Source organism: Bos javanicus, chromosome 5, assembly GCF_032452875.1.
Source record: "Bos javanicus breed banteng chromosome 5, ARS-OSU_banteng_1.0, whole genome shotgun sequence".
Classification (NCBI taxonomy): Eukaryota; Metazoa; Chordata; class Mammalia; order Artiodactyla; family Bovidae; genus Bos; species Bos javanicus.
In genome coordinates, this window is record NC_083872.1 from 119,753,226 (window position 1) to 119,767,300 (window position 14,075).

Here is a 14,075-nt window from a genome sequence, read left to right on the forward strand (position 1 = left end):
GCTCCGCTTCCTTGGACCCCATGGTCGCCGCAGGGTCACTTAGAATGGCAGCATGCTTCAGACAAGGACAGGTGAGCGCCGTCCTGTACCTGCGGCCGCTGCACAGGAGCTGAGAAACTGAGACAGCGGCTTGTCTGTAAAACTGGACCAGGACTATTTACTGGGCTTTCGTTTATGATAGAGTCAGATGGCTTCTTTTAAGTCCCTTCCAAGCATTTCCTTGGGACGAGCGAGGGGCCCCTACTGAGGCCACCCCTGGGGATGGATCAGGGTGACGGGTATGAACTCGAAGGGAAGCAAATTTCTCCACCTCCTCAGAGATTAAGATCTGTAGGTTAAACACGCATCTGGAAAGACCCCCGAGCCGGGCTCTTCTGACTCTGTTTTAAAGGTGAGTGTTGGGGCTTCCCTGGTGGCTCAGTGGTAGAGTCTGCTTGCCAACACAGGGGACACGGGTTCGACCCCTGGTCTGGGAAGATTTTACATGATGGGGAGCAATGAAGCCCGTGCACTGCAGCTGCTGACCCTGTGCCGGGGGACCCGTGCTCTGCAGCAAGAGAAGCCCTCCCACCACAACTAGAGGGCGGCCCCCACGCTCCACAACTGGAGGAGCGGCACAGCAACCAAGACCCAGAGCAACCAGAAATAAAGGAATGGTTTTTAGTGCACACGAATGCTGCGCATCTGGGCTTTTCGCCTGACAGGTAGCGTTGGCCTCCGAGGAGCAATGCTGACGGTTGGGTGGTGATCAGGGCTCCAGGAGGAAATCGCCCAAACAAGCTGGTGCCCAGGAAGCCGTGCCGGGCCTCCTCCTGTCTTGCCCCTCCAGGCCGTGCTTGCCCCACGTGGACAGGGCAGAAGCACGGGGCCCGTAGATGAGCTGGCAGGAGCTCCTTGGAGAAGCGGAAAAGACTCAAACACCCTTCAGCTTGAGTGGTGGGTCTCACACCAAGAGCGAGAAGAATGGAGACCAGCCTCACATGAAGTTGTGGCCTGGGGCCTGCGAGGGCTGCCCGGTGGGGAGGGGCTCGACGCGGCGCCCACCTCCTCAGAGGGGGATGGCCTGCGAGGGCTGCCCGGGTGGGGAGGGGCTCAACGCGGCGCCCACCTCCTCAGAGGGGGACCAGCCTCATGTGAAGTTGTGGCCTGGGGCCTGCGAGGGCTGCCCGGGTGGAGAGGGGCTCGACGCGTCGCCCACCTCCTCAGAGGGGGGTGGCCGGCACACCAGACCATTCCCAGAACCCGGGGAGTCAGCTAAGATGCTGGGCACAGGCAAGGGCCAGCTGGATGGCTGGGTCCTGGGTGGATGGCTGGGTGTTCAGGGGGACCCCCGAGACACAACCAGGATGCCTAGATATTGAGGTGGATGGCTGGGTATTCCGGGGGACCCCCAGGATACAACCAGGAAGCCTAGATATTCAGGGGGACAGCTGGGTGTTCAGGGGGACCCCCGGGACAAGACCAGGATGCCTAGATATTGAGGTGGATGGCTGGGTGTTCAGGGGGACCCCCGAGACACAACCAGGAAGCCTAGATATTCAGGGGGATGGCTGGGTATTCGGGGGGACCCGGGGACATGACCAGAATGCCGCGGCCCATGGTCCTGGGGGCCCTGGAGGCAGAGCATCGATCAACATAGCTCGCACCTCGGGATCCGCCAGTGTCAAGGTGGGGTGGGGTCTCAGAGCAGACCTTCTCAGGATCCTCCCTGCGCAGCTCTGCTCCCCCAAGAAGGGGCCCTCCTTCTGACCAGCCAGGCCCTGGGTGGCTCAGGAGGGTCTCCATGCCCGGGAGCGCAGCCACATGGCAGCTGCCCCTGTCTCTACCCACCCCAGCTGGGCACCAAGACTCCGCTCTGAGCTGCAGCAGAAGCAGACAGAGCAGACCTCAAGGCTGCTTTGCTTCTCCCGGGGACACGTTCTCTCAGGTTCGTGCGTCTGGGCATCTTTATTCTGTCTTCAATTTTGAAAGATATTTTCATGTAAAGAGCTCTTGGTTCCAGTATCTTACTGCAATACTTTCATAATGTTGACCCACCAAGTCCTGCTTGCTTATTTCTGAGCATAACTTAGCTGTCATTCTTATCTTTGTTCTCCCTGCATGCGGGATGTTCTCTTTCAGTTCAGTTCAGTTACTCAGTCGTGTCCGACTCTTTGCGACCCCATGAATCGCAGCACGCGAGGCCTCCCTGTCCATCACCAACTCCCAGAGTTCACCCAAACTCATGTCCAATGAATGAGTCGGTGATGCCATCCAGCCATCTCATCCTCTATCGTCCCCTTCTCCTCCTGCCCCCAATCCCTCCCAGCATCAGGGTCTTTTCCAACAAGTCAGTTCTTCTCATCAGGTGGCCAAAGTATTGGAGTTTCAGCTTCAGCATCAGTCCTTCCAATGAACACCCAGGACTGATCTCCTTTAGGATGGACTGGTTGGATCTCCTTGCAGACCAAGGGACTCCCAAGAGTCTTCTCCAACACCACAGTTCAGAAGCATCAATTCTTCGGTGCTCAGCTTTCTTTGTAGTCCAACTCTCAGATCCATACATGACCACTGGAAAAACCATAGCCTTGATGAGACGGACCTTTGTTGACAAGGTAATGTTACTGCTTTTTAATATGCTGTCTAGGTTGATCATAATTTTCCTTCCAAGGACCAAGCGTCTTTTAATTTTATGGCTGCAGTCTCCATCTGCAGTGATTTTGGAGCCCCCAAAAATAAAGTATCTCACTGTTTCCCCATATATTTGCCATGAAGTGATGGAACTGGCTGCCGTGATCTTCGTTTTCTGAATGTTGAGCTTGAAGCCAACTTTTCCCTCTCCTCTTTCACTTTCCTCAAGAGGCTCTTCAGCTCCTCTTCACCTTCTGCCGTAAGGTGGTGTCATCTGCAGACCTGAGGTTGTCTCAGCACTCGTTTTAAGCAGTGTACTGTGTCCTTTTCCTCGTGTGCTTAGATGTGTGGGTGGATGGGTGGATAGATGGATGATGGGTGGATCATTGGGTGGATGGGTAAGTGGACAGAAAACAGAGGGAGGGATGGATGACCCTCGACATCACCAGAGCGTGCCCGGAGTTCATCACGACCCTGCTCAGTCCTGAGCCTCCTCTCACCTGGCAGGTTGCCACAAATCCTCCCGGGCAGCTGATCAGCCACCTTTGAAGACTCACGGCTCAAGATCTCCAGCTCCCTCGGTGCAGTCCCACCCCCAGCCGTGACACACGGCCGCCCACAGAGTGGAGGCAACAGCCCTGAGGACCGCGGCCAGTCACTGGCCCAGATTCTGCACGTGCCTCATCACTGACCCGCTCAACCACCCGCCCACACCCGTGGGCCACATTCTGAACGCGGCCCCCTCGCTCCAAAAGCCCCTTGAGGGGTGTCCTCACTGCAAAACTTACTCACCCCTCTTGTGATGCTCGTCCGCCTTCAGCACGTCTGCTGCACGCAGCTCCTCTGCCCAGGCAGACGAGCAGCAGACACAAGGACGGCAAGCTGAGACTGCACGAGGACCTGGAACCCCAGAGAGGAGGTCCCTCACTCGGGAGAGGGAGGGGGAGTCCAGAAGGCTGCCTGGAGGCGGTGCGTCTGCACCCACCGGCCAAAAATGAGTGGGAAAACATGTAGCTTCCCATCACTGAGTATGGTGCCACCTGTAGGTTTTGCGGATGTACAAGCTGAAGAAGTTCCACTCAATCCCTATTTTGCTAAGAATTGTTATCAGGAAGGAGTATCATATTTTACCAAAGGCTTTCTTTGTATCTATTGATATAATTCTGTGGAACTTTTTCTCTAGCCTGTTGACGGATTACATTAATTGATTTTTAAATGCTGAACCAACCTTGCCTACCTAAAACAAATCCCACTTGTTCGTCATCACAGTTCATTCTTTTGATACACTGTCGGATTCGATTTGCTAATATTTTGTTGAGAGCTTTTGCACCCTACGTTCGTGAGAAATACCAGCCTATAGTTTCCTTTTCTTGTAATTAATTAATTAATCTTTGTCTTGGCCCTTGAGCGATAGAGCTTCACAGAATGAGTTACAAGATAGTCCCTCCGCTGTTTTCTGGGACAGCTTGTAGCGAACTGGCATAATCTCTCCCTTAAACGTTTGGCAGAATTCCCTGGAGAAGCCGTCTGGGCCTGGTGCCCTCTGTTCAGGAAGGTTGCCGTGTGCATGCTCAGTCTCTCCGTCGTGCCCGACTCTTGGCGGCCCCGTGGACTGCAGCCCGCCAGTCTCTTCTGTCCATAGGATTTTTCAGGCAAGAATACCGGAGTGGGTGTCCATCTCCTCTTCCAGGGGATCTTCCCGACCCATGGTTTGAACCCAGGTCTCTTGCATCTCTTGCATTGGTAGGCAGGTCTTTACCACCAGTGCCATCTGGGAAGCCCCGTTTGGGAAGGTTACTAATTGTTAATTCAACTTCTTTAGTAGGTGTGGGCCTCTTCAGATTGCCTGTTTCTTGCATGAGCTTTGGCAGATTGTGTCGTTGAAGGAACTGGTCCATCTCCCCTAGATTATGAAACTGGCGGCATCGAGTCGCTCACGGTGTTCCCTTCTTGCCGTTTCAGCATCCGTGGGATCTGTAGTGGCGGCCCGCCTTTCTGACATTACTGATTGGTGTATTCTCTCTCTGTGTGTTTTTGGCCTCGATGGAGGTTTATGACTTCTGCTGCTCTTTTCAATGAGCCAGCTGCGAGCGTCCATGCCCGTCAGTGCCGTTCCCGTCTCTCACCTCGTTGGCGTCTGCCGTTTCCTACCCCTTTTTCTTCTTTCTTTGGATTCAACTTGTCCTTCTGCACCTAGTTTCCTAAGAGCTTAACGGCCGGCTCCAGCTCTTTCTTCTTTTCCAACACACCCATTCTTCTGTAAATTCCTCTGTAAGAGCTACTTTTGCTGCATCCTACCTATTTTGATAACAGTTTTGTTTTCATCTACTTCATAATATTTTTCAACCTCTCTTGAGCCTTTCCTCTGCCCTTCGTGCTGCTTCTTCTGCAGATAGTTGGAGGCTTTCCAGCCATCTCTCTCTTACGGATTTCCCGTTTAATTCCATTGTGGTCTGAGAGCGTGTTTTGTAAGATTACAAGGCTTCTGAGCTTGTGAAGGTGCGTTTTGTGGCCCAGAATGCTGTGCGCCCGGGAAGAATGTGCGCCCTGCGCTGGGGGCAGCTGTGCACAGGCGTCAGCCGCAGGAGTCGGTGGACAGCGCTGTGAGCTCAGCTCCATCTTTATAGTCATCTCTCTGCCCCTTACTAACAGGAGCCCAGGCCGTCTGTCAGTGGACTTGGCCGTCTGTCCTTGCAGGTCTAGCAATCTTTGCCCGCTATTCGGACGCTCTGTTGTCGGGGCAGAGACGGTTACCTCTGCCAGGCGGTCGGGGGCACTGAGGGGGAAGGGCAAAGGCTCTGGGGGCTTGTCTGGGCAGGGAGGGGGGCCACACCAAGGGGAGGGAGCCAGGCCCAGGCCAGTTCGGCGAACCCAGCGAGAGGAGCCTAGACTCACGGCAGACAGACACAGGGCGGTCCCAGGCCACCCACGTCCTGCTGGCCACCCTATGTGGGCAGGACCCGTGACTCACTTCTGAACAAGGGAACGCATTACCAGTGAAGGCACCCATGCCCTCCTCATGGGGGAACCGTCTCCGTGGACCGGGCAAAGCAGCCACATTAGGACAGACACACACCAGGATGGAGGGTGGCCTCTGGCCAACAAACAGCCAGCAGAAAGGGAAGCCACAGTCCTACGACCAAAGGAAGCTGGACAGAGCCAGCCGCTGGACTGAGCTCAAAGCACCGCAGTCACGTGCACCACGGCTGCAGGAGGCCGTAGCAGAGGACGCGGCGGCACCAGCCCGCCCGCAGAAACCGCGGGTGAGGCCCCTGGCAGAGCTCAGCAGCACAGGGGTCACCACAGGTGGTTCCCAGGCCACGCCCAGGAGCCCGGGGGACGCCACCAGCAGCCCCACGCCCACAGTGCTGAGAGCCGAGCTCAGGAAGGAAGCGGGGCAGAAAGTGGGGAGCAGCAGGCGCGGGTGGGCAGGGGGGCCAGGGGGGTCCCGCGAGGCTGGGGTACATGGCCCCCCACCCCAGCCAGCCCCTGGCTCCAGCTCCTGGCTCCCAGTCCAATTCCCTGGGGATGGTCAGCGGAAGTGAGGAAGCGGATGGCATTAGTAAGGAGCTGTGATGAAGTGCTGACGGCGGACCTGGGGCCGTGTCGGGGAGGGGCAGCGCCTGGCGGCCCAGTGTAATATATCATAATTCACACAGTTTGGGGAGAATTACCATATTTTTCAAATGCCTTCAAACTTATTTTCCTTCCACGGTCCCTAAGTTTCTCCAGCCCCATTGCTGATTAGTTCCAGCTAAATCTGCCTTTTCTCATCAAAAGAAAAGATCATGCATTTTATTTTCAATTAAGTTGCAGGAATCCATCAGGAGTAATCCAGCCAAACCTCATCATTCACAATCCAATTTCTCAAACTGCCAGGAGCCGGGAGGGGTGAGGCAGGGTGAGCCTGGGGGTCACCTTAGGGGGGGGCGCGTCCACCCCCCAGTCTGGGTCGGGGCTGCAGCATGCCCCGAAGAGGGTGGCAGGGCCTCCATCGCCAACTGTGCCCAGAGCCCCTCGGGGCACCCATGGACCTCACTGGCAGAACTCGGGCCCTGGTCGCCCACTGGGAGGGCGGCTCCCGGACCCCCGGGGAGCTGCTGGCAGGGGTCTGGACCCCCACCCCGGCCCCCCGGCAAGACTGGAAGCAAAGTGGCCCCGAGGCTTCCCATCCCACGTCCCAGGGGCGACCGGTGGGGCCTGTGGGTGGGCTGTCTCCCCGCGTGGCCTGTCCTCCTGTCTCTCTGGCCGTGACCTCGCCTGCGTCCCAGGTCCCCTCCGACCGGGCACCTGTGCTTCTCAAGGCCAAAGAAGCCTTGTGGCCCTCCGAGGCCCCGGTGTCCACAGACTGCACTATCCTGGGTGGGACTAGACGGTGGGCCTGAGAACAGGCGGCCCCGCCCCGGCCCCGCCCCGGCCCCGCCCCGGCCCCACCCCGTACCGGCCACGCCCCGGCCACGCCCCGGCCACGCCCCGGCCACGCCCCTGTCGGACCCGCCTCCTCGGCGGCTCCACCGCCCCCCTGCATCGAGGCGACCTCGCCAGGGTCCCAGGGGCCCCCGGCTCCCTTCCAACCCCCTCGGCCACCCCACCCCCCCCTCTAGAAGCTTCTCCACTTGGTGTCCAGGACGCCTCCCTCCCTGGACCCTCCTTTCGCCCCTCCCCCTCGAGACCACTCTGTTCTGAACACACCCACTCTCTGGGGACCCTCCCTCTTTCTGAAGAATTCCTGCCCCGCCTTCTCCAGCCCCCAGGGCTCCCCGGGACCCCCAGCTCAGGGGTCAGCAGGCGTCCCGCGGTTCCCCGCCCGCAGGTCCCACCATCAGCACAGCTGTCGCTGACCTGCAGATCCGCCTGCGCACGCGGCCCCTCCGCCACCTCCCCGCAGGCGAGCCGCCCCGCGCGGCCCCAGGCCCTGCACTCAGAGCCGCAGCCTCAAGGGCCCCCGTAGCTCGGATGGCGTCACCCACCGGGCGACCCGCAGGCCTTGGAGCACACCCCCTAGCGTCTCCTCCTCCTCATTTGCCCTGGCCTCGTGGCCCCTGCCCGGGTGCCGGGTCTCTGCCCTTGCCTTGCCCTCCACCCAGGACCCGCCAGGTAACAATAAGCAGAGCGCAAAGGCCCCGGCTCAGAAAGAACTGGGAGCTGAGACGCCCGCCCCTCCTGACACCACGCGCTTCTGTGCCATGTCCTCAGAGCCCCTCTGCCCGGAAGCCCCCATGGGCGCGACTCCATCCACAGCCTCAGACCTGCCTCCTCTACAGCTCAGTCCAGCCACGTCACGGCCTCCACTTCACCCTTCAACGTGCACAACTGTCTGGCTAGCGTGGTGGTACCCCTAGCTAGCTAACCTGGTACCTTTGTCCAGGTGGCGGTCTTACGCCCCTCCCCAGGCCTCTCAGGGGCGCCTCCATCCCAACACCCTGTGCCCCCTCCCTTGAACTGATGCCTTCCTGCCGTGCACCCAGGAGAACCCCATCCTGGGCAAAGCTGTGAGACGCCTCCTCCAGGCAGCCTGCCCGGCATACCTGTGACTCCACACTGTCGTTTTGGGCGCTGCCCAGCTCCTGCCTGGGAGGGGGCACCAGGCCCTCACCCATCTCTTGTTCTGACACAGAATCTGGCACACAGTAGTTTCCAGAAAACAGCTGTGGACCCAAGTAGATACATGCACAAAGGTGGGGGAGAACAGATGGGCTAGAGGAAGGAGGCTCAGTAACCAGGGGGCTCGAGGAAGACCCAGAGGAGGAGGCTGAAGGGAGAAGGGAGGCCAAGGAGGCCGGGCTGGGGGGCACTGCCCAAGGAGGGCCCTGCCAGGCTTGCAGCCCAGGAGACAAAGGCCCGGGGTCTGGAAAGCAATGCAGGGGGCTGGCAGGGGTGCATGGGGAGCTGGTGCGTGCCCAGCAGGGCTGCCCCAGACCCAGATGTGCCGTGAGGGCTGTCTCTGTGCAGAGGACAGAGAAGGCCTGGGTCTGGTGGCAGTACTGGAGGAGCCACGGTGGGGCCCCAGCACCCCCAAACCAGAGGCATCTCCCTCCCGGGAGGCCATCGGCTCCCCAGGGCCCCCCTCAGCAGCAGTGGCCGTGGAGTCCGGTCATCGTCCCCTATGGACCGAGCCTCCTGCCCCTGCTGGCTGGGTGCTCACAGAGGCGTGAGGAGTCCGGTGGGGAGGACTTGCTCGGGGGCCACCGTGCGTGGGTCAGGGGCATGTGGGGCTCCCAGGCTGGGGTGGGCAGCTGAGTGCGGGGAGTCAAGTTCCCGGGTCCACACCAGCCCCCAGCCCTGAGCTGAGCACCTCTGGGCTCCGGATTGCTTAATATTCACAGAGGCCACGATCCACTGGGTGCGCCAGCAAAGTCGCAGCATCTGCTACGTATAAATTACAACAAATCTGCCGTCTCTCTGAGGACATGCAGCCGTCACAGGCGCGGCCGGCGCATGCGCGAGACACACGTGATTTATGTGCAGAAAGCACAGAATCACCAGCACAGCCAGGGAGCCGCTGCTGCGGGGGCCACGGGCCAGGCTGCCCCCCACCTGTAGCCCCCACCCCAGGACCACCAGCTTCACCCCCGGCAGAGCAGAGTAGGATCGGCCTGTCCTCAGACCTTGGTGGTCACCCACTGAGGCCCACCCCCACCGGGACAGGTCACGGAAGCCAGGCTCACAGAGGACACGGAGGGGCAGAGGGAAGAGGAACGGAGGGCGCCACTTTCCAACTCAGTTCAACTCAGTTCAGTCTCTCAGCCATGTCCAACTCTCTGCGATCCCAGGGGCTGCAGCACGCCAGGCCTCCCTGTCCATCGCCAACTCCCGGAGCTTACTCAAACCCATGTTCATTTAGTCAGTGATGTCATCCAACCATCTCATCCTCTGTCATCCCCTTCTCCTCCCACCCTCAATCTTTCCCAGCATCGGGGTCTTTTCAAATGAGTCAGCTCTTCGCATCAGGTGGCCAAAGTATTGGAGTTTCAGCTTCAACATCAGTCCTTCCAATGAATATTCAGGACTGATTTCCTTTAGGATGGACTGGTTGGATCTCCTTGCAGTCCAAGGGACTCTCAAGAGTCTTCTCCAACACCACAGTTCAGAAGCATCAATTCTTCGGCGCTCAGCTTTCTTTATAGTCCAACCTTCACATCCATACCTGACTACTGCAAAAACCATAGATTTGACTAGGCGGACCTTTGTTGGCAGAGTAATGTCTCTGCTTCTTAATATGCTGTCTAGGTTGGTCATAGCTTTCCTTCCAAGGAGGAAGAGTCTTTTAATTTCATGGCTGCAGTCACCATCTGCAGTGATTTTGGAGCCCCCCAAAATAAAGTATCTCACTGTTTCCACTGTTTCCCCATCTATTTGCCATGAAGTGATGGAACAACATGCCATGATCTTCGTTTTCTGAATGTTGAGTTTTAAGCCAATTTTTCACTCTCCTCTTTCACTTTCATCAAGAAGCTCTTTAGTTCCTCTTCACTTTCTGCCATAAGGGTGGTGTCATCTGCATATCTGAGGTTATTGCTATTTCTCCCGGCAATCTTGATTCCAGTTTGTGCTTCTTCCAGCCCAGCGTTTCTCATGATGTACTCTGCATAGAAGTTAAATAAGCAGGGGGACAGTATACAGCCTTGACATACTCCTTTTCCTATTTGGAACCAGTCTGTTGTTCCATGTGGAGTTCTAACTGTTGCTTCCTGACCTGCATACGCGTTTCTCATGAGGCAGATCAGGTGGTCTGGGATTCCCACCTCCTGAAGAATTTCCCACTGATTGTTGTGATCCACATAAGGTTTTGACATAGTCGATAAAGCAGAGATAGACGTTTTTTAACTCTCTTGCTTTTCGATGATCCAGCAGATGTCAATTTGATCTCTGGTTCCTCTGCCTTTTCTAAAAGCAGCTTGATCCTGGCTTGGAGAATTTTGAGCATTACTTTACTAGCGTGTGAGATGAGTGCAATTGTGTGGTAGTTTGAGCATTCTTTGGCATTGCCTTTCTTTGGGATTAGAACAAAAACTGACCTTTTCCAGTCCTGTGGCCATTGCTGAGTTTTCCAAATTTGCTGGCATATTGAGTGCAGCACTTTCGCAGCATCATCTTTTAGGATTTGAAAGAGCTCAACTGGAATTCCATCACCTCCACTAGCTTTGTTTGTAGTGATGCTTCCTAAAGCCCCCTTGACTTCACATTCCAGGATGTCTGGCTCTAGGTGAGTGATCACACCATCGTGATAATCTGGGTCGTGAAGATCTTTTTTGTATAGTTCTTCTGTGTATTCCTGCCACCTCTTCTTAATATCTTCTGCTGGCTCCATGGCACTGGAGCGGCCATGAAGAGATACCCCACATCCAAGGTAAGAGAAACCCAAGTAAGATGGTAGGCGCTGAGAAAGGGCATCAGAGGGCAGACATACTGAAACCACAATCACAGACAACTAGCCAATCTCATCACATGGACCGCAGCTTGTCTAACTCAGTGAAACTAAGCCATGCCATGTAGGGCCACCCAAGACAGGCGGGTCATGGTGGAGAGGTCTGACAGAATGCGGTCCACCGGAGAAGGGAATGGCGAACCACTTCAGTATTCTTGCCTTGAGAGCCCCATGAACAGTATGAAAAGGCAAAAAGATAGGACACTGAAAGATGAACTCCCTGGGTCAGTAGGTGCCCAATATGCTACTGGAGATCAGTGGAGAAATAATTCCAGAAAGAATGAAGGGATGGAGCCAAAGCAAAAACAACACCCAACATGGATGTAACTGGTGATAGAAGCAAGGCCCGATGCTGTAAAGAGCAATATTGCATAGGAACCTGGAATCTTAGCTCCATGAATCAAGGCAAATTGGAAGTGGTCAAACAGGAGATGGCAAGAGTGAACGTCGACATTCTAGGAATCAGCGAACTGAAATGGACTGGAATGGGTGAATTTAACTCTGATGACCATTGTATCTACTACTGCGGGCAGGAATCCCTCAGAAGAAATGGAGTAGCCATCATGGTCAACAAAAGAGTTCGAAATGCAGTGCTTGGATGCAATCTCAAAAATGACAGAATGATCTCTCTTCATTTCTAAGGCAAACCATTCAGTATCACAGTAATCCAAGTCTATGCCCCAACCAGTAACACTGAAGAAGCTGAAGTTGAATGGTTCTATGAAGACCTACAAGACCTTTTAGAACTAACACCCAAAAAAGATGTCCTTTTCATTATAGGGGACTGGAATGCCAAAGTAGGAAGTCAAGAAACACCTGGGGTAACAGGCAAATTTGGCCTTGGAGTACGGAATGAAGCAGGGCAAAAGCTAACAGAGTTTTGCCAAGAAAATGCACTGGTCATAACAAACACCCTCTTCCAACAACACAAGAGAAGACTCTACACATGGACATCACCAGATGGTCAACACCGAAATCAGATTGATTATATTCTTTGCAGCCAAAGATGGAGAAGCTCTATACAGTCAGCAAAAACCAGACCGGGAGTGGACTATGGCTAAGATCATGAACTCCTTATTGCCAAATTCAGACTTAAATTGAAGAAAGTAGGAAAAGCACTAGACCATTCACATATAACCTAACCTAAATCAAATCCCTTATGACTATACAGTGGAAGTGAGAAATAGATTTAAGGGCCTAGATCAATAGACAGAGTGCCTGATGAACTATGGAATGAGGTTCCTGACATTGTACAGGAGCCAGGGATCAAGACCATCCCCATGGAAAAGAAATGCAAAAAAGCAAAATGGCTGTCTGAGTAGGCCTTACAGACAGCTTTGAAAAGAAGAGAAGCGAAAAGCAAAGGAGAAAAGGAAAGATATAAGCATCTGAATGCAGAGTTCCAAAGAATAGCAAGGAGAGATAGGAAAGCCTTCCTCAGCGATCAATGCACAGAAATAGAGGAAAACAAGAGAATGGGAAAGACTAGAGATCTCTTCAAGAAAACTAGAGATACCAAGGGAACACTTTCCAACTATGGCTGTTTTATCTGACTCAATGGACATGAGTTTGAATAAACTCCAGGAGTTGGTGAAGGACAGGGAGGCCTGGTGGGCTGCAGTCCATGGGGTCGCAAAGAGTCGGACAGACTGAGCTGAACTGGTTAATAACAGCAGGAGGGCCTGGGGCTACTGCCCACCCGCTACCCCGACCCAGCCCAGGTCCAGTGCACAGGGCCGCCCACCAACCCGGACACGACCACGGCCCTCAGACCTCTCTGTACCTCTACCCTGGGGGCCTCCTCTGGTAGGGCAGGTGGAGGGAGGCGTGAGGGCCTGGAGGGTCTAGGCTCCAGGATGGGAGTTAGTACTACAAGAGACGCTTTTCATTTGCAACAGAAGAAGCACGTTAATGAGATAAGGCAACAGAACGCCATCAGACGGATTTCCCAAGGAGTCTCTGCCCTCCGTGGTGTCTCCCCAAATCTGCAACAAAGAGCCCAGGCCCCCCACTCCCAGCCACCTTGACAAATCACCCCCTTGTGTCTCGGTGAGCCCGATGGGGTCTTGGAGCACTGATGAATTTTTAATTTTCAATATCTTTGTGTATATTGCTTTTTAAGACCAAATAAAATAAGTCCTCCAGGACAGGTAAGCATTTATTTTTAAACACAAGTCTCATGTGTCCAGTGGGGTGATAACCATGGGACTGGGAGTGGAAGCTGCCGGAGGGGCGCTCTGTGACAATCTAAAGGGTTGGACGTGGGGTGGGGAGGTTCGGGAGGGAGGGGACGTGTGTTCCTGTCGCTCATTCACGTCATTTATGGCAGAAGCCAACTCAACAGTGACATGAGGTATTTTAAAGTGAGAGTCTGGGTTACAAACAGCGGGGCCCCCAGCGGGGAGGAAGCACATGAGCCCCGAGGAGCCCCCCAGCCAGCCAGTGTCCCCCGACCCGAGGCCAGTTCCCGCAGCCCCGGCTGCCTGGCCGTGGAGCAGAGACCTTTTACATGGGAACCAGGAGCAGCTGGACACCGGTTGGTCCTTGTCGGACCCCAGGCTGGACCCCCGCCCACCCGGCCTCACCTGGAGGGAGCCCCTGGGCTGCCTGGCTCCGGGCCTGCTCCAGGGATCGGGATCGGGTCTCTGCATGTAGTCCCCGCAGATGCAAGCGGGCACCCCCTCTGACCCAGCAGGGCACACAGTGTCCACCCTCCCCCGTCAGGGGGCGAGGCCGTGAGGACCCCCGTGCACTGTGTCTCTGACGGCCCCCCGCTCCCTGCCTGTGGACGTCAAGGGCGCTGCCAACCGTGGCTCTTCCCAGATTCTGCCGCCTGGGAGAGCGCTTCTCGCGGTGGACACAGCTCACGGCTCGTCACTCAGGCAGCGTCGGGCCGGAAGGGCTCCGGCCGGATGACCAGCGTGGGGCCCGACGGGCTCGGCGTGGCGTCCTCCAGCCGCCAGGGGCGCTCGTCCCGCGCCCCGTCTTGCTTCTCTGCCCTCCCGAAGGTTTAAAATGGCCTTTATGGCGCCTCTGT